The sequence below is a fragment of the Musca autumnalis genome, unplaced genomic scaffold (assembly GCF_047663935.1).
Source record: "Musca autumnalis isolate F117 unplaced genomic scaffold, ASM4766393v1 scaffold_2, whole genome shotgun sequence".
NCBI lineage: Eukaryota > Metazoa > Arthropoda > Insecta > Diptera > Muscidae > Musca > Musca autumnalis.
The window spans coordinates 9,709,369-9,732,705 of record NW_027411755.1 but is presented as its reverse complement, the minus strand read 5'-3'; the positions used below and the strand labels follow the sequence as shown (position 1 = coordinate 9,732,705).

At 32.9% G+C, this 23,337-nt stretch overlaps 1 protein-coding gene across 22 annotated transcripts in view; it reads left to right on the top strand.

The window, feature by feature from the left end:
* Dyrk2 (Dual-specificity tyrosine phosphorylation-regulated kinase 2) overlaps nt 1–23,337 on the top strand; it is a 234,205-nt gene that overhangs the window by 77,389 nt on the left and 133,479 nt on the right. For all 22 annotated transcript variants that reach the window (XM_073966893.1, XM_073966892.1, XM_073966905.1 and 19 more), the window contains one exon: nt 7,546–7,605. The gene's annotated coding sequence lies outside the window, so the exon portion shown is untranslated. The remainder of the gene's footprint in view (nt 1–7,545; nt 7,606–23,337) is intronic.

Here is a 23,337-nt window from a genome sequence, read left to right as displayed (position 1 = left end):
CAAAAATACATAACAATTAAAATAATAATGATCGCAACCACCAACTCTCTAGAGGGGATATTTAAAGATGATGCTATACACTACAAGACTTCAGGCTGAATGGGTTTACCTTCCATGTGGATTGGCAAAATTTCCAAATTCATTAATCAAGAAATAGGCCTCATCCATTATTTCAGATTGTCAAAATCGAATTAGCTTTAAAATTTTCGTTTATAAATCTGATTGAATTATAGAGAATATAATACATTATCCTATGTCCATTAGTGACAACGTGGGCTAATCATTTGAAAAAACCGCAATGCCATTCACTTTAAAAGTCCAACATCATCTCCATACGGTAACTTAAAATATGTAAAATTTATTAGTATGCCTTGCCAACCCTTTTTAGACGTTTTTACTCACGAAAAATGACAGATATTGCAAACCTAAAAAATTCACTTCTTCAGATCTTTAAAATTTCGTTTAGGTGACAAGAACACACGATATTTTTTTTTGAATTAAAAGAAAGTTGAGATTTAACAGTTGTTCCTTTTTCGTAGTAGTAGCATATTTATGAGAGAGCATGGCATAGTTGGTATGTACAACAGTTATCAATCATTTGGCTCAATATCCAAGACCCATTTGGTGATAAGAACACATGGTAATTTTTTAGAATTAAAATAATGTTTGCTTTCCTTTTCGTAGTAGTAGGATATTTACGAGAGAGCATGGCAAAGTTGGCAAGTACAAGAGTTACCAGTCATATATCCTCAATATCCAAGACAGGAACCCATTTGCGGTTCTCATTAACCTCATAATACTTCCAAGCCGGTTTTAAAATTATGAACCATTTAACTTTGGTTCTATTTTTTTCTCATATGCAATATTCTATCGTTAAAAGGCACAACTCGAAGAAGAAATTAATATAAATATTTCAATCCAGAAAGTCTCACTTCTGCACGAAAGGTTAGCTTTAACAGTTTTGTCGTATTAGTAAGATATATATGAGAGGACATGGCAAAGTTGGCAAGTACAAGAGTTACCAATCATATATCCTCAATATCCAAGACAGAAACCCATTTGATTTTCTCATTACCTAAAACATGAACCCTATGTCGGTAGTTGCCAACTAAAATACTTCCTAACGGTTTATTTTAAATTATGAATCATTTAAATTGGGTTATATCTTCCTTCATTTGCGATATTCTATCGACATAAATTGCTTCAAATTGTTAGTATTGAGAACTGCTATTGTTAACTGATCCTTGGTTATGAGTAGGATATTAATGAGAAAGCATGGTAAAGTTTCTAACAAAAAGGATTTTCCTCGTTTCTACTATCTAAAGCAAGGACTTGATGTGCTTATAACCATTTTAAAGCTGTGAACAATGTGTGACTCAATCGCTTAAGAATGCTTAACTTGGCCTCTTAAAGCATTCAGTGCTTTGGGTGGTTTCTTTACAGAACCCTTGGGAGCATTAAAACGACCATATGGTACACGTAAATATGTAAGCTCAAAGGATCTAATATCGATGTTAAATTTAATAATAATCCTAACAAAATCTCAATAAATAGAAATAAGTGTTTGATGTTAGTTTACCATTAATAGTTGGTCCTTCGATCATTGTATTAGTTGAGATTTGGCCCTTCGAGCTGATTCAAAAGTGACAAACAGCATTAAGTTATAATTTTTGTAGAATTTTGTAAGTCTAGACACAAGTTAAATATGAAAAGACGTCCAAGTTTAAACTCTCTCGCCTTATCTGTCTATATTAAAATTCCCACTCCTATTTGCCTTATTTCCATATCCAAACTAAGCATTACGAATAACTAACCCAGACAAAAAGTAACCACACTCACTTTGAACTCCTGCCACTAATGATGACAGTTTGTGACTTTTAAAAGTCATACCTAATTTCCGCACAAAAAGCGAAACTAACAATTCTATTTGCAAAGTGTGGGCGGTTTTACAAAGGACAGGCTTTCTTCAACCCAAAAAAAAAGAAACTTACTTCATGTGGACAACGATTTAGTTTGTTGGCGGCTGATTGTTATTTTATTCCCTTTTATAACTAACAACCATTACTACCTTCCTCTGGCTGTGGTTACTGAACAACAAAAGGGAATTCCAAACTCATAAAAACTCTCTATATTTGTACCTGGCAAGGAGGAGGATAAGTAAAAAAGGGAAATAATTCCAGAGTAAAAGGGTAAAGACCCGCGGCCTAACAACGCTTGGTTATTTCTCGCCTACTCAAAAATCGCGTGAGTGTTGCAATGTTTGTGGGTTTTCTATGAGTTTGTGTTACTTTGTGTTTCCTTACTGCCGCTCTTCGGCTGTCATAGCCTTCCTTTCATCCACAAACCATAGTTAAAGGAATATAATAATGAACGCAGGAAATACTTAAGTCAATAGTTTAAATCCTGTTGCGAGTTTTCTCACAAAAAAGAAATCCAAAACGAAGCATACTACAACAACAAAACCTTTGAAAGCAATTCAAACAAAATATTGGAAGTGAAGCCTTTTTTACACACGATTGAGTTGAATGATTTCGTTTTGTTTTTTGTTCGCTACATAAGTACATATTTCCACTCTTGATAGGTAGGTAGGCCGGCAGGCTGCTAGGCATTCAATTGTGTTGCCTAAGCTTATAAATTAAACTGTGAATGTATTCAGGAAAGTCGATAGTTTCCTAGTCGTTGATTTTCTATTAGACAAAAAGGCAGACAGGCAAATGCTGTCTGTAAAAGAAAATGGCAAAAGAAAGAAAAAGTGTGTGGGCAGGAAAATATGCGTTGGTGTCTATTGGTATTAGGATGGAACGTCATGGAGATATTTACTTAGGTTTTTTAACCTGGACCTTCAGGTTTTCTTATAAAATTAGAAGAAAATTAGAAAAGCGACATTTTATGTACATTAGGGAAAATATGATATTCTATAAAAATAAATCGGTTACAGTGAGGCCAATTTGACCAAGACTGGTATGGATAAGTAAGAAAGATGCTACTAAGGCTCACTTGTGTCCATACTTAAACAGATTGTGAATTAAAATCTTGCAATTTTGGAATTTATCGTGCCCAAATAAAGCATGGTTTTCCGTTAAAGATGCGTAGGAGTAGGATACTTATGGGAAAGCATGCACAAAATGCAAACTCACGGAGTTACCAACCATTGGAGTTGCTAACCTCTTAAATTGCGATACTATCATTAGCCAAGACATACACCTTTTATCGCCAGTTGGTTCTTTTTAAAGATGTGTTTTAGCTGCCTATATATATAAAAACTTTTCGTCCTTTAGTAGGTTCGATATAGATTTCTTGAGGGATATACTAAAGGCAATTTAATTTTAATTTCAAAGGACCTAATCTTTGATGACGACACATCGTGAAAAATCCGATTCTTTCAGTATTACACAGTAGTATATCTTTGTATAAATTATACACTGCCAATGAAACAAAAAAGTCGCCGATACCAATTGGTCTTTCGACATGAGTAGAGTAGTTGTGAGAGAGCATGCAAAGGTGCCAACTACAAAAGTTGTATTGCCACCCTGTTACATAACGATTCTGTGATTACCCAAGACATAAATCTTGTGGCCACAGCTGCCAACTACAATAATTTGTAATCTTCAAAAGGATGTTCATAAGTTGGCAACCTTTTAAAAATTCAAAGACAACCACTTAAAAGCATTTAGTTAGGTTGTACGTTTGAGATCTTTTGGATATGAAAAATCAATCTTACAAATATTTAAGTTCAGTCATATTGATATTGATGCCGAAATTACCCATTTTTCGTCTTGAAGTTGGATCACATTCGATTTATTTCTTGTTTCTTTTGCTGAAGTTGTGGCAAAAAAAACTGGAGGGTTGGTGTTTATTATTTGGGATGCCGACTTCTATTTTGTTTTTCAAAATAGTCAGGCTAAATCCCATAGTCGTTGTTCTAATATTTTATTAAAACAACTTTAATTTATTAGTGGGAAAAATTGGCCATGTTTACCAAGGGGCAATGCAGGGAAGACTATAGTTTCAGATCTCGCCACAGATCTTCATCAGTTCCCCTTGTTTCTCGTTTTTAACAAGAAACTTTTTATACCCAAGTGTCAATTGCTCGCTCAAATAGATACGTGTGCTAGGGAAGGGAACTGATAAAGATCTGTGGCGAGATCTGAAACTATAGTCTTCCCTGCCTTGCCCCCTTTTTCCATCGCTGTTCAACCAGATTGACTCCATTGGGACTTTTAGGTTACATTTTCTAAAGCATTTGGTATTTTGACTGTATCAAGTATCAATCCAGTATTAAAATATCTATCGAAATGTTGATCTTCGAGATGAATTAGAATTACATTGATATCAATTATAGACTAGCAATAACACAAAAAGTTGCCAGCTACAAGAGTTATCGAACTTTAGCATTGCCATACAGTCGCATGAACAATTTGCCGTTAAACCAAGACATGAACCATATGTCACATCTGTTAACCAAGCTTTCAAACCTATTCAAATATGTAAATTAGTTGCCAACCTATTGCAAATTACAAACCAATTTTTTTCATTTCTGCAATCGCTTTATAAGACTGAGTTTACCTCTCAAAAGCATTTGGAAGGATTGATACAAAACTCTTGGGAAATTAAAAAGTAAACTGAAAAAAATCAAGCTCTAAATATAGATGGCGCCGTAACATCAGTCATACTTGGGAAAATTCTTTTCATCGAAGCGGCAAGAATCGACTTAATAATTTTAGGTTAGATTTTCTAAAACATTTGGTCCTTCGACCATATCAAGCATCAATGAAAGTGTCAATCTAAGTTTTTAACTCCGAGCAAGGAGATGGGATGTTGCCAATCACTAGAGTTGCCAATCTTAGTTGGCAACTTACTAAAAAACCAAATCATAATTGCATTTTCTATTCCCTACTGATGTTCCAAATATATCAATATTTCCTCTTGATAAAACATGGAATAATGACCCCGGTATTTGGTCCTTCGAAATGGTTAATAGACTATTTCTGTCGTTGCGTTGTTACAATTAGGTCTCAAAACATCGATATGAATTCCTCTAAACTAAATAGACTCTGAATTTTGGAAAACTTATATTTCACCTTAATATGAAGAACTAGCAACATTTGGCCCTTCGAGATGAAGAAAGGTATTTTTTCTATAAATCGGCATTTAGAAATTGAGATTGTGGGACAGTGAATTTTCTCAGAAGTCTTTAGGCTAATTAAACTGGAACGAATGCTTGTTGTTCTTTCATTGGCAAAAAATATACTTCATCAATCCCATCACGTCCCAAATTATTCATTATTAAAGGAATGTTTTCTCGTGAGAAATATTTTGCAAGGTAATTTCTCAGGAATATCCACAATTGGATATTTCAATGATTTTAAAAATCCCAAAAATATCGTCTCTTTGCGATCCTCCTCCAATTTAAATGGAAAATGGAAAAAACAAAGTTTTGGTCCTTCAAGCTGTAGCATAGTTAGACTTTTCGGTCATCACGCTCTACAAAACAATTTTCAACTTAACGCGAATAAATTTGGTCCTTCAGGCTTTACCAAAATAACACAGACTAACTTTAAAACTGATATTTTGCGAAAGAGAAAATAAAAAATGGATTTAAATGCTCGTTAACGTTCAGATAACTTTTCACTCGGCTATAAATTTAGAATCTGTTGTTGTTAGTATATATTTTCGGCAAATTATGGTCATCATAGAAATCAAACTAAATTATAATTTTGAATAATTCATTTGGCCAAAAAATATACTTCATCAAATAAATGAGACAAAAAGATATCTTCAGCATGTCCTCAGCTTAAAATGAAGTAATATTCCTGGAACAGAACTTAAATCCAGCACAAATGTAGGAATGGGTTACGCAGCCACTACATTGCGCGCCCCAGATACTTGGTAAATTTAAATGTTAATTTAACGAATATCAATTTTAATTATTTTTATATTAATATTGTGCTTATTTAACGACAGAATATTACAAATGAAAAAAATAGAACCCAATTAAAATGGGTCATAATTTAAAATAAACGGTTAGGAAGTATTTTAGTTGGCAACTAGGTAATGTTTTAGGTAATAAGAAAAGCAAATGGGTCTCTGTCTTGGATATTGAGGATATATGATTGGTAACTCTTGTACTTGCCAACTATGCCATGCTCTCTCATAAATATCCTACTAATACGACAAAACTCTTAAAGCTAACCTTTCGTGCAGAAGTGAGACTTTCTGGATTGTGATATTTATATTAATTTCTCTTTCGAGTTGTGCCTTTTAACGATATAATATTGCATATGAGAAAAAATAGAGCCAAAGATAAATGGTTCATAATTTTAAAACCGGCTGAGGTGTATTATGAGGGTTATGAGAACAGCAAATGGGTTTCTGTCTGTGATATTAAGGATATATGATTGGTAACTTTTGTATTTGCCAAATTTGTCATGCTCTCTCATAAATATCCTACTACTACGAAAAGGAAAAACTGTTAAAGCAAACTTTATTTTAATTCTAAAAAATTACCATGTGTTTTTGTCTCCAAATGGGTTTCTGTCTTGGATATTTAGCCAAATGATTGGTAACTGTTGCCAACTTTGCCACGCTCTCTCATAAATATCCTATTAATACGAAAAAGGAACAACTGTTAAATCTAACCTTTCGTTGATTAGAAAAAATATCGTGTGTTCTTGTCACCTAAGTGAAATTTTGAAGATCTGCAGAAGTGAATTTTTTAGGTTTGCAATATCTGTCATTTTAAATTTACCCGCAAAGACTTATTGAACACATCATTTTATACGAACGGCGACTAAAGCCAACAACAAGGCTTTACCGAACAATTTAGTGAACACGGCTCATTGAGGAACTTCACAAAAAGTCAAGTGACCAGCGACAAATGAAGAAAAGTCACATTCACTGCAGTTTCCCTCCTCAGTGAAGTCGCCTAGAAGAAAATCACTTACGCTTTACTTGTTCTCCTCAGCGAAGCCTGGAAGTTAATTAGATGTTTTAGAAGTTACAACAATTATTTGAAGTTAAAATTGAAGAAGAAGTTAAAACTAAGAATTTGAAGTTTGTGAAATAGTTTGCTTTATGTAAATAATTATCTGTTAATTAATTGTAATTGTTTCACTTGACATTAATCTATGGACCCTAATATAATTAATAAATAAACTATTGAATTTAACATTAAATAAACTGTTTTATTCGAACCATTGCTAACCAAACCAATTCCATCCTACACAATTGTGAGCCTTAGTTTTTATTTGGTCCTTCGAGTCACATTTCGAGAAGAAAACTTCTTTATCTACTTCATAAATTGTATTCTTTTTTTCTTATTCTTCATTCCACCCCATGATTTGCCAATCTCCGATTTGATTGCCAATCATTTAATTAATTGATTATGTTGCTAATAAAGTAGAAAGAAGAATGTTGTAATGAATTTTAATGAAGTGTATTTTATGCCAATGCCCATCACTGATAGTTTTACAATGTTAGTAACATGCAAGCAAATTCTATTTGATTTATATCTTATTTCCGTTTTTTTCCTCTTTTTACTTTCAGATTCACTTGAAAGCAGTTCTCACAATATTGAATTATTGTAAATCAATTTGAAAAATAAAGGTAAGTTGCAGCTATTTATTCCCAATGCATTAAAAATTCTATGGAATACAAATTACCAACAAGTGACGAGGAGACTGGGAACTTTTATTACATACAACCTGCATAATTTATTGTTGTTTAATTTACAATTTCATTAGTTTAGCAGCTAACCTAAAAAGTCAATATTTAAGTGTCGTTGGACTTTAGTTTGCCTTAAACGTATTTGCTTGTATAGTTTTTTTTTATTGCGTTTACAATAATTTACAATTTTATTAACGTCACTGAGTGCATACATTTAAAAGTGAAGGTCTTGAGCGCATTGAGCAATAATATCATGTAAGGGGTGGCTGGTTTTTATATTTCCTCTGAGGACTGCAAAATTAGGTTAAATAGTATCAATTTGTTGCATTTAAATTTAATTGAAATTTGAGCACGAAGGTCATGTTTCCATTATGGATTTGGAGCAATATCAAATTTCATAGGAAATTCAAAAGGACATATGGAAATATTATATTGAAATTGTGTAGAAATATTTGTGGGTAAAATACAAATAATAATGCGAAAGTAATAACAAAAATAACAAGAATAATTGAAGCGGATCAACTCTATTTCAATGAAATGTTTTACTAAATTCCACTTACTTACATATTTTATTTAAGCTTACGTTTACGTTTTCAATAATTGATCTTATTTTTACACAACATACATTTAAATATTTGAATTCAACTGTTAAAAATACAACCATGTACATATTTTGTAGACAGTACTATTAATTTACATCTTTGATCTTAATACCTTTTCTATACAACTATTACTATATGAGAATCTCGCTTCTCAAATGTAGTACTTAAGCAGAACCAAAACTTCAATAAAATCACTCATTCGTTTAGCAATCATTGAAAGCTTAGCATCGATTATCATGCTTGCCCAAGTTGATGGAGACAGATATTAATCTGTAGATAATTCTAATAGTCAAAATTCATTTTAAAAATAATTTTGTTTGTGTTTTGTTCTTCTTAAAAATAATAATAAAAATAATAAACAAATAATAATAAAACGTAAATGAATATTTGTATTCAACTGTTAAAAGTACAACCATGTACCTACATATGTTGTAGGCAGCACTATTAATTTACATCTTTGATCTTAATGCCATTTCTATACAACTATTACTATATGAGAATCTCGCTTCTCAAATGCAGTACTTAAGCAGAACCGAACTTCAATAAAATCACTCATTCGTTTAGCAATCATTGAAAGCTTATCATCGATTACCACGCTTGTCCAAGTTGATGGAGATAGATCTAAAGCTAGAGATAATTCTAATAGTCAAATTTCATTTTAAAAATAATTTTGTTTCTATTCTGTCCTTCTTTATGATAATAATAATAAAAATAATAAACGAATAATAATAAAACCTAAATGAATGCAAAGAACTAAAACTAATTTTTAGGGACTACTTTTAGATATTTCACGACATCTTTGAGTAATATAAAAAAACTATTTTCTTCGAAATTATTTTCAACACCCTTATTCAGAATTTAAACAACCATAATCTTCTCTCTAAATGTAATCTAACCCCCTAAGTAATCTCCATAATTAATTAAATTCCTAACCCAAGAATCTTAAAGTAAAATTTCAAATAAATTATCGCAAAATCCGCACTACTTATTTCCTCTCCTCCCCTAGAGAAATCACAAAATACCATTCACTTCAAGTTCGTTAAACTTTAGTTGAGTTGCAAAGAGTCTTTTCCCCCTATTTCTTATTTTGTAATACTTTTAGCAAACAAAACAGATAGCAGGCAGCTACACAAAAGAAGTTGGGGGAATAGGCTTTTCTGAAACTCCCTTTTTTGTTTCGGTTGCATAATATTGCATTGTGCGCGATTGTACTGAAACCTCCTTTAGAATTTTTGCGATGAAATGTTGTCTCACCAACAATTCTGTTGTTGCTGATGATGATAATTGCTGCTGTTACTACTACGAACTGCTGCTGCAACAACACAACTGTGCCACTTGTGTGAAGTGAAATACTTGAAATAGTTTTTTCTCTATCTCTTTTAGATGGAATGCATACTAGCAGTAATTGTGTATAATATTTCCACACACTCATATTTTCGTATCAAAACATATACATATATATGTCAAGCTTTAGAACTTTAGACGTTCTTCTACCCTCTCTTTGGGGTTATCTACAATATAGAACTTGGATAACTTTTTTTTAAAAAAGTAAAGTTCTGACACAGAATAAAGTCAAATGGAATACGTTTCTTAGGTCGTCTTTGTCAACATAACCATAGATGGTGCTTTCGAATTACAATGGTCGTAATACTATCGTACTTTCCAAACATTTATGATATGTTTCTCTAAGACGATCGAAGATATCCAACAGTATTGTTACTTTTTGGCCATTTAAAGAAACATAACCTTAATTTCCTAAGGTATATCAACGAAACGTTGTCTTGGTCCTTCGATAAGATCATAGTTCAACGGTTCGGGTGTCACGCTTTCAGCACAACTGAAGTACATTTGGTCCTTCGACAGTTGCCGAAATAAAACGTAGTTACGTTAAATCATAAATATTTAGAAATAAAAATTTAAGTTTAAATGTTGTTCAACTTTTAGATGAATTTTGGCATGACTACAAATTTATAGCCTACGTTGTTAGTAGAGATTTTCTGCAACTTATGGTCATTCGATCATAAAAATCAAACTAAACTATAGTTTTGAAAATCTCAGAAAAATATAGACCAAGAAATGAATAAAAGTTATTTCCTTAAAGTAGTATTACTGTAACAAAATGTTTTTTTTCTTTTTGGTAAAGATTTTCAAACGCCTAACACGTCATTTGGTCCTTCGACACTTTCCAAAATATACCATATCTTTTTTCGTCGTATATATATTTTCAAACATCCATCACTATTGTCTTTACAGAAAAACAATATAAATTTCCCAAGGAATATGAACAAAAAAGTCTGTTCTTCGAACTGAATAAAATTTTAAGATTTCAAGTATGAAGCTATACGAAAAACTTACAGCAAAACATAATCGAATTTGGTCCTACGAACTTTTCGAATGAATGAATACAATATTTATGTTTAAATGATCATTGACATTTACATGGACTTTCAGGCGACTACGTATTTTCACTATAGGTTGTTAGTATAGATTTGCAACTTATGGTCCTTCGATATCGATCTAGAAAGTGCATTAAAATTATCGAGTTGTTTGTCAGTAATATAAAAAATAGATTTTTCTGCTAATAAAGAAGAACATTATTGTTATCGATTGAAGTAAATAATATTTGGTCCTAGGATTATTTATCAACAAATTTTCTTTTCTATTAATTTTTTCGTTTAGAGTTAAGCTTGATGATTGGAAATTTTTTGCAAGTGAAAAAGGAAAGCCAACGACTCGAAACCACACAGTCACCAAATTATGTTACCTGGTTTCGCTGTTGGTTAAGCAGCTCTTCAGACGTATCGACTGTCGAATGGCTTCTCTGTCGAAGGACTTATCGTTTTTTTTTTCCAAATGCAAATGTGTTTTTATACATTAACGGATATTTGGCCATTTAAATGTATTTCTTCATGACAAACGCTATTTTGCGCTGCCTTCAAATCCCAGCCGAGTTCAGCCTGTTTTTTCTTATATTTTGAAATTTTTACTGTTAGGGCGAAGATCATTTTTAATGATTTTTATTAATTTTTTCGTTTAAAGTTACGTTACCTGGTTTCGATGTTGGTTAAGCAGCTCTTCAGACGTATCGACTGTCGAAGAGCTGCTTCTTTTCACTACTAAATTTGGGCTCGACCATTTTTCATTTTCGTTCAATAAAATTCATTCAATTTATGTATAGTGTTCAAAAATTGTTTCCAATGTTCAGATTTTTACATTGTATGAATCTAATTCATAAAGCAATAAATACTGGTTTCTTTTTTGAAGGAAACCTAAACATGGGATATATGTATTTATATTCTCTTTTGCAAAATATGAACCAATTCATTCATTTCAAAATAATCTTATTTAAAGCAAGAAAAAGTTACTTATATTCAAAACCCTGTTTATATTTTTACAAATTCATTTTTTCTATATATTTTTTTTTATTTTGAAATTATTTTTTTTATTTTATTTTGAAATTATTTTTTTTATTCAATTTTGCAATTATTGTTCTTTAAACGTTTCTCTTCTAATTGATTTTACCTAATGAATTATGTATCGTGTAAATCAGCACGATGTGAACCCTATGTACATACGTATTGAGTCCATCAGCACTAACTTGATTTATTAGATGTTGCATTTATATTAAAGAAATTCAAAAATTGTATATGCGAATTAATTCTATTGATATAGTGAGTGTTTTCCGACAACAAACGAAATCTATACGAGTTTGGTTTGTTAGTGTGGTATAGTGGCGGTTGTTTAGGCTGTTGTGCTTTGTTGACACGGAGTCAATGTGCGCGTAGATACGATGGAGGGGAGGAAAGACAAAAACAATAGAAGCAAAACCACAACATCTTTATAGACAAAGAACAAAAACCGGTTTTTGCCAGAAAACAAAAAATAATAATGGTGAATGTAGGGAAATGTAGAAAATTTATTTTTGTATTTTGGAAAAGCATTCATACTTACTTACTTAGCTGGCCCATTACAGAACATTTGTTCCATAGGCCGAACTAAGAAAAGATCTCCATTTCTCCCTATTTATTGCTTCGCACTCTGGAATACCGCGCCTTTTCATCCCATCATCCACTTGTTTGCGCCATCTATTTCTTGGCCTGCCAATTCTGCGTGCCCCGCCAAGCGGTCCGTATTTATACGCCTTTTTAGCGGGTTCATCATCGCTCATTCTTATGATATGGCCTAGCCAACGCAATCGCTGCATCTCGATACGTTTAACTATATTGATGTCGTTGTATAGCAGATACAGCTCGTGGTTCATGGACGTCGATATTCGCCGTCATCGCAGATTGGTCCGTAGATCTTTCAAAGCATTTTTCTCTCAAACACACCAAGCACTGCCATGTCTGCTTGCGCAAGTACCCAGGCTTCGGATCCACACATCTGCACGGGTAGTGTCAGTGTTTTGTAGAGCGTTATTTTTGTTTGACGAGTTGTGGCTTTGTTTTTAAATTGCTTACTTAAACCATAAAAGCATCTGTTGCCCAATACAATTCTTCTTTTTATTTCACAACTGATGTTGTTTGTTGTGTTTATGGCAGTGTCGAGGTAGACGAATGGCCTGTTTTTCTAAGACGATTCGAATACAAATTCGTTCGAATTATTACCAAACTCCTGTTGTTTTAGAAAATGTTTCTTTGATTGAAAACAAAAATAAGTCGAACATTTTTCAAAAAACATAAGTTTGGTAGTAATTCGAACTAATGTGTACGAGTATTCGAATCGTCTTAGAGAAACAAGGTAGAAGTCTTTTACTACCTCAATATTATAGGTACCAACTTCCACAGTCGGTACGAGCTCAATGGACACCATCAACTTGGTCTTCTCACCGTTTACCGCCAGACCCACTTTAGCAGATTCTCCTTCGACCTTTATAAAGGTATCAGTTACTTCTTTTACTGATCGGCCCATGATGTCTATATCATCAGCATAAGCAAGTAACAATTGGTGTAAATTGTGCCATTGCTTTTGACATTTGCATCTCGTATTCCCTTTTCAGCAAAATGTTTAATAGGTCACACAAAAGGCTATCTCCTTGTCTCAAATCTCTTTTGGTACTGAACTGTTCGGAGAGGTTCTTTCCAATTTTAACTGAGGACCTAGTATCAGTTAAAGTCATCTTACAAAGCCGGATGAGCTTTGCGGGGATACCAAATTCAGACATTGCATGGAATACCTTTGATCGGAGGGGAATGTCGAATGCTGCTATATAATCGACAAAAGGGTGCTATGTGTCGATCTGCATCTCTTGGGTCTTCTCCAGAATTTGTCGCAGGGTAAATAGCTAGTCAATGCTGGACTTGCAGGTCTAAAGCCACATTGGTATGGTCCAATTATTTCGTTGACCATTGGCTTTAGTCGTTCGCACAATATCCCTGACACTCTCTTATAGGCAATAGGGAGAAGACTTATGCCCCTTTCTTGTGGACGGGACACAGGATGCTCCAGTTCCAATCGTCGGGTACGCGTTCTTCCTGCCAGATGGTACTAACTAACTGATGCATACACCTTATAAGCGCGTCGCCTCCGGTTTTAAACAGCTCGGCGGGTAAGCCATCGGCTCCTGCTGCTTTATTATTGTTCAGCCGGTTGATTGCTGTTTTAACCTCATCTTGGCCTGGCGGTATACATTCTATACCATCTTCTGGGATTGGATCTGTGGTATCATCGTTTTCGCTACTATTGGATAACAGCAGATTGGAGAAATGTTCCTTCCATATTCTGAGCACGCTATCTGTATCTGTTACCAGATTACCTTGCTGGTCTCTACAGGAGGATGTGCCTGTACCAAATCTATTTGTTTGATGTTTCACTCTTTGGTAGAATTTTCGGACTTCATTCTGGCTCCTGTACATCTCGAGTTTTTCACACTCGCGCTTTTCCCTTTCTCTCGATTTCTTGCGCTACGCGTTGTTACTGATTGTAAGGTAGCTCTATATGCCGCATTTTTCTCTTCGGTAGCAGCACGACACTCCTGGTCATACCATGAATTCCTTTGTGGAGGTCTCTGGTATCCAAGTATGGATTTTGCGGCTGTTTGCATGGAGTGGGCAATATTTTGCCATTGTGTTGTTATGTTTTCGGGACAAGGAGTGCTCTCATTAAGCAATTGGGCTAGTTGAGTGGAATATGCTGTGGCTATCTGTTGTGTTTGCAGCCTATCGATGTCCAACTTCCGCGTTGTGTCTGTTCTTGCTTTATTTGCAACGTTTAGACAGGTACGTACCTTTGCTGCAACAAGGTAGTGGTCGGAATCAATCTTTGCGCTTCGGAACGATTGCGCGATGAATGTCTTCCATCTATCACAACATGATCAATTTGATTACTTGTTCTTTGATCTGGAAACTGCGAGGTGCCCTTATGAATACCGAGATGATTAAATCTGGAACTGCTAACTACCATGTTTTTGCAGTTGCAAAGTCTATCAGCCTCACACCATTGTCAGATGTTTCACTGTGGAGACTGAAATTCCCGACTGTTGGGCCAAAGATATTCTCCTTTCCAATTTTGGCATTAAAATCGCCTAGAATAATTTAATGTCATGGACAGGGCAACGGTCATATGTTTCTTCTAAGCCCTCGTAAAATATATCATTGGTCTGTTCGTACTTTTCTTCAGTGGGAGCATGAGCGCAAATAAAGCTGATGTTGAAGAATTTAGCTTTTATTCGAATTGCAGCAAGTCTTTCATTCACTGGGGAGAAGCTGGATACCAGATGTTTTAGCCTCCGACTAACTACGAATCCGCAACCAAACTCATGCTTTACGTCATGGCAGCTATAATACAGTACTCGCCTTTACCAATCCATCGTATTTCCTGTATGGCAGTAATATCGGCCTTGTACTTTTCAAGTACGTCTGTCAATGCGAAGACCGCACCTTCTCTATAAAGAGTGCGAACATTCCAGGTGTAGATTCGCAAATCAAGGTCCTTAAAACGTTTGCGGCATTCGTCAACTTTAGAGGCGTGTGTTTTTCTTTTCTTTCGTTTTTTCATAGTAGACTGTTTTTTCTAGGGGATGGTTACTAACCCGATGCCCAAACCCAAGTTTTTAACGTTCTTATGGGTGAAGGCGCGGCACATGTTAGCTCATTACCTTTAACGGGTGTTAAAGGCAGTTCCCCAGGTGATACCACGGGTAGGTCAGTGTCCACTTCAGATGAAAGAGGGACCAAGATAAATCCTGGGCTTTGTCATGTTAAAACCGGTCAGAACCGTTCCTTGGTATCTTCCATCACCTACGTCACCCATTTTAGATACTTTGATTCTCAAAAAATGGCTTTTTGGTCCTTCGAGCACTATAGAAACATTTGGTGCTTCGACAGAAGCTATTAGTTCTTGAATATATCAGATTCTGCTCTACAGTTATATTCTAAAAATTCTATTCTAAATATGAAAATATAACTTTGGACTTTAGAGCATTATTAAATACTTTGGTCCTTCGAGCACAATTGCTATTTTTTTTAATTTTTTTAGGAAATATTTCCACGATAGACTTTTGTTTATTTCGTATTTGTCTACAAAATATATTTTGCCAAATGTTTTCTATATTATATAAAGACCATTTATAAATATAATATTAACAAGGAGTTTTGGACTTTTGAGATTTACGAAAACATTTGGTCCTTCGATCCCAATTGTTATTTATTATTTTCAATTTGTTTAATATTTAAAAAAAAATATTTGAAATTGATTAGATATTGATTTTATATTTACAAATATATTTGCGGAATTGACTATCGTAGTTTGTTTTTTTAGAACGCTGTTCAACCCGCATAAAAAGTGGACGGAATTATAAGATTACATAAAGTGAATTGTTGTAAGCTTCATTATAACTAAAACTGTTGCTGGATACTTTAATGAAAATGTAAATTTGTTTTAATTGTTTGGGGAACTAAAAATATTCATAACAATTTTATCAAAATAACAATAGTACCCTCAAAGTTGGAATATGTGAATTAGTAACTAAAAAAAATGGAAATAATTCCACACTTCCATCTCTGGCGCAGAAATAGTACAATAATATCAAGCAAAACAATAAACAGAAGCAAGCTTTTAAAAATATTAAAGTTTTCCGGGTTATTGTTAAGGATGACGAAGATGATGACAATGATGATGATAACCCTAGCAACAGTAGAAAAAGGAAGAAGAGAAGAAGCACAGAACAAACGAATATATGACAAAAAATAAAGTGGACGACAATAAATGAAAGATATGTGACAATTACAAAACCCCCTTTTATTTTTATTTCCAAAAGCATTAAAATAGCAAAACCGAAGGGGAGTAATAATTCTTATTAAATAAAAAAAAAACATTAAATTTAATTTTATTTATTTTTTATGTTCTTCTGATTTTTGTTGTTTCTTTTTTGGCACAAAACAAATAGCAATGAACCGAGTGCGGCCTGTATGTTTGAAAAGGAATCGCTTACAGTAATAATAAAACGCCAGCAGCTGCCAGCCAGTAACAAAAAAAGGCAAACAGCTCTCAGTGTTCATTAAATGTTTTAAATTAAACAAAAAAATGAAAACAAAAATATTTAAAATATAAACAATAGCCGAGGCAAGAACTTCTTCCAAGTCATTGCCTTTAATTTTTTTTCGCTGTTCACTTGTTTTTATGGTTCAACGAACGTTTCAATACATTATTATTTTATAAAGAACATTTAAAAAAAATACAAATAAATATAATTCATTTATACATTTCAAACATTTGACTACGATGATATTTGATATGTTTTGCAAATTAAACAAAAGAAAAAATGTTTTGCCGGCATTAAATGACGTCAAAAATTCATTTTTGGGGAGTATAATTCAATACGCTCTGGGTGTGAGTAACGACTTTCTTTTATTATTTTTGGTTCTTGGTTCAATAAACTTTGCAAATTAAAAAATGCCAAATATAAACCAGGAAATATAATTTGTTTTGTTGAAATTGTGCAATAATTGAAAGCTTGAAACTGCAACTTGAGATAGGTTCTCTTTAAAGGTTTACAAATAATAAATATTTTAAAGCAAGCTAAAATTAGGCATTGAATATCTACTCAATAATATTTTGAAAATTGCTATGGCTTGTTTTTGGAAAAATACAGCTATGGACTTGGTGGCTGGTTCCAAGGTTTAAGATTTCCAAGCTTATTTTGGAGGCAGCAACTTGAGGGTTTTAATAATAAATTGATATGTCCCTATATCAATGATTTTGACAAACAGCATCAAAAAAAAATCGCTGGGTGGTTACATAACATCTATGGTATCAAATGTCCCTAAATTCTCTAAAGAAAATATTATCATTTCCAATTTTCGCTTTAAACCCACCACTAACCACTAGTGCAAATAATTTGTCTTTGCATACTTATGTATGTCAGTTTCACTAGTTATTTATTTATTTACATTTTGTATTTTATTATATCACTTTTTCTTAAAAAGTCAACAAAAATAGAAAACAGAAAATAACAACAAATTGAAATAAAAAAACACTATTTTATTATGAGGTAACAATTGTATGTCACATTTTTATGCAATTTTTTGCCAAAAATTTTTTTTGTGTTGGTTGCTGAGTGCCTCAACGAATGGTGATGGTGGTGATGATGTTGGAAGTGATCGTAATGAAAATATCAGCAACATTAATGGCAACAACATTGGCATTAGCAACAAAAACCCCACACACTCAAATTGAAACAAGAAGCTGTAATGAAAACAGCAACAACAGAATCAGCCAACCAACCCCATTTAGAAATAAAAATCTTGACGTCGTCTATTTGGCATCAGATTTAATTGCTATTCTTTTGTTGTATTGTAACATTAATTTAAATTGCTGTCAAACAGGGTGTGGCAAAAGTTATGCGACAAATTGAAAGAAAGAAACAAAAAAATTCACAGGCTTCTGCTGGACTAGGAAAATTAAAAAAAGAAATGAAAATTATTCTTAAAAATCAACCAGCCTCGCAAGATCTAGGAAATATATTCTTAAAAATCCACCAGCCTAGCAAGACCCAGGAAAAATATTTTTAAAAATCCATGAGCATATTAAGACACAGGAATTTTTTTTTAATCTTGAAGCCTCGCAAAACTAAGGGAAATATTTCTAAAATTTCATGGGCCTCTCTTAAGACTTAAAAAATATTCTTAAAAATGCACGAACATCTGCTCAATATTCTTAAGAATCGCAAAGCTCTGCTAAGCGAGGAAACATATTTTTAAAAATCCACGTGCAAGTGATAGGACCGTGAAAAATATTTTTAAAATATTTTATCTACGAGACTCTGATAGGACCGAGAAAATATCTTTAAAAATCTACGAGCCTCCGATAGGACCGACTGATATGACCGGGAAAATATTTTTAGAAATCCACGAGCCTCGCAAGACCCAGGAAAAAATATTCACAAGCTTCTGCTGGACTAGAAAAATTATTCTAAATAATCCACCAGTCTCGCAAGAAAAATATTCTAAAAAAATCACAAGCTTCTGACTAGACCAGATCCAAGAAAATATTTTAAAAAATACACGAACCTCTCAAGACCCAGTAAAAATAATTTTAAAAATACACGAGCCTCTCAAAACCGTGGAATAATAATTTTAAAATTATACGAGACTCTCAAGACCCAGGAAAAATAATTTTAAAAATACACGAGCTTCTCAAGATTGGGGAAAAATAATTTTAAAAATATACGAGACTTCAAGACCTTGGAAAAATAATTTAAAAAATCCACCAGCTTCTCAAGACCCAGGAAAAATGGTTTGGAAAATCCACGAGCTTTACAAGACCCAGGAAAATATTTTTAAAAATCAATGAGGCTCGCAATACCCAGGCAAAATATTTTTAGAAATCCACGAGCATCTCAAGACCCTGGCAAAATAATTTAAAAAATCCACGAGTCTCTCCAGATTCAGGAAACATAATTGTAATAATCCAAGAGCCTCTCAAGACCCAGGAAAATAATTTTAAAAATTCACGAGCCTCTCAATACCCAGGAAAAATACTTTTAAAAATACACGAGCATCTCAAGACCCAAGAAAAATAATTTTAAAAATCCACGAGGCCGTGCTATTTTTACAAAAAAAAAAAAAATAATAATAAAATCAACGAGGCTCTTCTAATTTTACAAAAAATATTTTTAAAAAATAATAACAGGAAAAATAATTTTAAAAATCAACGAGCCTCTCAAGACTTAGGAAAAATAATTTAAAAAATCCACGAGCATTGCAAGACCCAGGAAAAATAATTTAAAAAATCCACGAGCCTCTCAAGGCCCAGGAAAAATAATTTTAAAAATCCACGAGCCCCTCAAGGCCCAGGAAAAATAATTTTAAAAATCCACGAGCCTCTCAAGACCCAGGAAAAATAATTTTAAAAATCCACGAGCCTCTCAAGGCCCAGGAAAAATAATTTTAAAAATCCGCGAGCCTCTCAAGACCCAGGAAAAATAATTTTAAAAATCCACGAGCCTCTCAAGACCCAGGAAAAATAATTTTAAAAATCCACGAGCCTCTCAAGACCCAGGAAAAATAATTTTAAAAATCCACGAGCCTCTCAAGACCCAGGAAAAATATGCTAATAAATGCATAAGCTTCTGTTGGACCAGGAAAATTATTCTTAATAATCCACCAGCCTCGCAAGACCCAGGAAAAATATTCTAAAAATTTCACAAGCTTCTGCTACACTAAGAAAATTATACATAAAATCTACCGACCTCGAAAGACCCTGGAAATAATTTAAAAAATGCACATGATTCTGCTTGACTAAGAAAAATATTCTTAAAAATCCAAGACCCAGGAAAAATATGCTACAAAATTCATAACTTTCTGCTGGACTAAGAAAATTATTCTTAATAATCCACCAGTCTCGCAAGAGCCTGGAAAATATTTTAAAAAATGCACATGATTCTGCTTTACTAAGAAAAATATTTTTAATAATCCAACAGCCTCGCTTGACCAAGAAAAATATTCTTTAAAGTCCACTAACCTCGTGAGACCAAGGCCAAATATTCTAAAGAATTAACAAGCTTCTGCTTGACGAAGAAAAATATTTTTTAAAATTCACCAGTCTCTGCTAAGACAGAAAAAAATATTTTTAAAAATCCACGAGCCTCTGATAAGACAAAAAATTTATTCTTAAAAATCCACGAGGCTCTGCTAGTTCTAAAAAAATTCTTAAAAATTCACGAGCCTCTGCTAAGTCTAAAAAAGTATTCTTAAACATCCACGAGCCTCTGCTAATTTTAGAAAAAATATGTTAAAAAATCCACGAACCTCCGCTAATTATAGAAAACAAATATTCTTAAAAGTCCACGAGCCTTTGATAACTTTAGAAAACAATGTTAGTAAAAATCCACGACCCTCTGCTGATTTTAGAAAAAGAAAATATTCTAAAAAATCGATTATAATATTCTATGCAAATTTTAGGTAAAATATTTTTAAATTCCACGAGCCTTTGCTACGTCTAGAAAAATTAAATATTCTAAAAAATCGATTATAATACACTGTGCAACACTGGAAATGCAAACAGCTTCTAATGGGCATTTTCTGAAAGTACATATTGAGACTACAAAAACCTTAATTGGGTTTTGTGTTCTTAGATCGGGTTTAGATTTTATGGCCTCATCTAAACCGACCTAAAATGAGCCTTTTTTCCAGTGATCGGACCATTATCTCCGAAACTAATAAGAAATTTGCTTTGCAGTCTTCAGCAATATTGTAGCCCTAAAGTAGTAGAACATAAGTGTCAAACAGATGAACAAGGGAAAGCTGCATCTAGCGCATCAAACTCGTTAAAATATAGACAAGTTTACATAATCTTTGAAATTCTGGTCAGTAACAACTAAACTGTTGGGAGTTGAAACTAGTAAACATTCTAAAAATTTTCCAAATAATGTGACCATCAATTCTTCAGAACATTCTGAAACTCTAAAATGGTTATTTCACGTTGTTTAAGGGGTATTTCATAACATACCTTTTACAAAACTTATTTCAAACAATGTTCACACAGGCTGTTTATTCTCATGTTGGGGATTTCAATGAATTAATAAAATATTTACCAAATTGTTGTTGAAAAATTTGCTATAAACAAGGCGATAGAGGCATTTTACAACAATATAATGTTCTGAAGAATTGTGTATTACATTCCAGAGAATATTTTCCCAAAAGGTAGCATAAAGAAGAATTTAACATTTTGGGAGATAGGCTGCGAAATATACACAAATTAGAGAATATATAGATATACTACAAAATTTGAGGCAATAAATGCAGTTTTTCGAATTCACTATTCTTCCAAATATTTTCTTCTTGCTCTTATCTACAAGTTTGCTGCAGATGTCAAAACAAGATTCGTATTGGTTTCAGACATACAGCCCCGATTTGTTTTAAAAATTCGATCTTTAACCATGTTTAGATGAGGCCATAAAAATCGAACCCGATCTAAGAAAACAAAACCCAAATATGGTTTTTGCCTATTGGTCCTCTACTTTCATAAAATTCTGGACAGAAGTTGTTTGCACGCGATTGGCTCAAAAATGTTGCACAGTGATATTCTATTCTAATTTTAGGTAAACTATTTTTTAAATTCTACGAGCCTTTGCTAAGTCTAGAAAAAATATTTTTAAATTGCTCGAGCCTTTGCTACTTCTAGACAAAATATTTTTAAATTCCACTAGCCTTTGCTACTTCTAGAAAAAATATTTTTATAAATCCACGAGACTTTGCTACGCCTAGAAAAAATATTTTTAAAATCCACGAGACTTTGATACGTCTAGAAAAATTATTTTTAAAAATTCCACGAGCTCCTGCTAATTTTAGAAAAAAGATTCCAATATTCTATGATAATTTTAGGAAAAAAATATTCCGATATTCTATGCTAATTTTAGAAAAAAAAATATTCCGATATTCTATGCTAATTTTAGAAAAAATATTTTTAAATTCCACGAGCCTTTGCCACGTCTTGAAAAAATATTTTTAAAATCCACGAGCCTTTGCCACGTCTTGAAAAAATATTTTTAAAATCCACGAGCCTTTGCCACGTCTTGAAAAAATATTTTTAAAAATCCACGAGCCTTTGCCACGTCTTGAAAAAATATTTTTAAAATCCACGAGCCTTTGCCGCGTCTTGAAAAAATATTTTTAAAATCCACGAGCCTTTGCTACGTCTAGAAAAAATATTTTTAAATTCCACGAGCCTTTGCTACGTCTAGAAAAAATATTTTTAAATTCCACGAGCCTTTGCTACGTCTAGAAAAAATATTTTTAAATTCCACGAACTTTTGCTACGTCTAGCAAAAATATTTTTAAAATCCACGAGCCTTTGCCACGTCTTGAAAAAATATTTTTAAAATCCACGAGCCTTTGCCACGTCTTGAAAAAATATTTTTAAAATCCACGAGCCTTTGCCACGTCTTGAAAAATATTTTTAAAATCCACGAGCCTTTGCCACGTCTTGAAAAAATATTTTTAAAATCCACGAGCCTTTGCCACGTCTTGAAAAAATATTTTTAAAATCCACGAGCCTTTGCCACGTCTTGAAAAAATATTTTTAAAATCCACGAACCTTTGCCACTTCTTGAAAAAATATTTTTAAAAATCCACGAGCATTTGCTAATTTTAGTAAAAATAATTTAAAATTTTCACGAGCCTCTGCTAATTTAAAAAAAAAATATTCCGATATTCTATGCTTATTTTAGAAAACAAAAAATATTCCGATATTCTTTGCTAATTTTAGAAAAAATATTTTTAAAATAAACGATCCTTTGCCACCTCTTGAAAACATATTTTTAAAATCCACGAGACTTTGCTACGCCTAGAAAAAATATTTTTAAAATCCACGAGACTTTGCTACGCCTAGAAAAAATATTTTTAAAAATCCACGAGCCTCTGCTAATTTTAGGGAAAAAAAGATTCCAATATTCTATATTAATTTTAAAAAAAAAAAATTTAAAATAAACGATCCTTTGCCACCTCTTGAAAACATATTTTTAAAATCCACGAGCCTTTGCTACGTCTAGAAAAAATATTTTTAAATTCCACGAGCCTTTGCTACATCTAGAAAAAATATTTTTAAATTCCACGAACTTTTGCTACGTCTA